The sequence below is a fragment of the Arachis ipaensis genome, chromosome B03, assembly GCF_000816755.2.
Source record: "Arachis ipaensis cultivar K30076 chromosome B03, Araip1.1, whole genome shotgun sequence".
NCBI lineage: Eukaryota > Viridiplantae > Streptophyta > Magnoliopsida > Fabales > Fabaceae > Arachis > Arachis ipaensis.
Window position 1 is genome coordinate 3,786,943 of NC_029787.2, and position 629 is coordinate 3,787,571.

The 629-nt window shown below is 31.6% G+C and overlaps 1 protein-coding gene across 4 annotated transcripts in view; it reads left to right on the forward strand.

The window, feature by feature from the left end:
• LOC107629174 (interactor of constitutive active ROPs 3) overlaps positions 227-629 on the forward strand; it is a 7,360-nt gene continuing 6,957 nt past the window's right edge. Inside the window, exon 1 of one of the 4 annotated variants that reach the window (XM_016331891.2) lies at positions 227-386. The gene's annotated coding sequence lies outside the window, so the exon portion shown is untranslated. Of the gene's footprint in view, positions 436-629 lie in introns of all 4 variants that reach the window. The other 3 variants (XM_016331892.2, XM_016331890.2, XM_021117808.1) reach the window with 3 other exon arrangements.

The window sequence follows — 629 nt, forward strand, 5'->3', positions numbered from 1 at the left end:
GTGTTCAATGATTTTTAACTGTTGATTTTAATTATAAAAAATATATAATATATATAATTAAGATCAACAGTTAAAAATTACTAAAACACCGATATACTTTATAATTAAAATCAACTATTAAAAATCATTAAAACATCCATACACCGGTATACTTGAAAACTTTCCCATATTTTATCTGAAGAGTATGAATATGATAGATGCGGACGCAAAGTCACACTTCAAACCAATTTAATCGCTGTTGGATGAAACGACAACCCTTTCAAAGTTACAACTTACAACCCTCTCACTCTTCTTAGCTTCCTTTCTTTGTCACTCTCTTACTCTCTCTCTTTCTCTCCTTTCTTCTTGGCTTCTCCTTTTCACGCTCTATCAGGAACAAAACAAAGGTCAGCATACACAACTCTCCAAGCTTCTTCTTCACTTTCTATGCTTTCAACTTGTTTTGCATTTACATTTTCTCTTTAAACTTTGCATTCATATATAAAATGTAAGCAAATAGCCAAATGGGGTTGAATATAGTTCAAGTCAATGCACATACATTACATTCTTACCTCACAAGATCTCAAAACTTCATATTAAAAAGTGGGTCTCTGCCACTTATATTTTTACTATTTTAGGGTGTAGGGTGT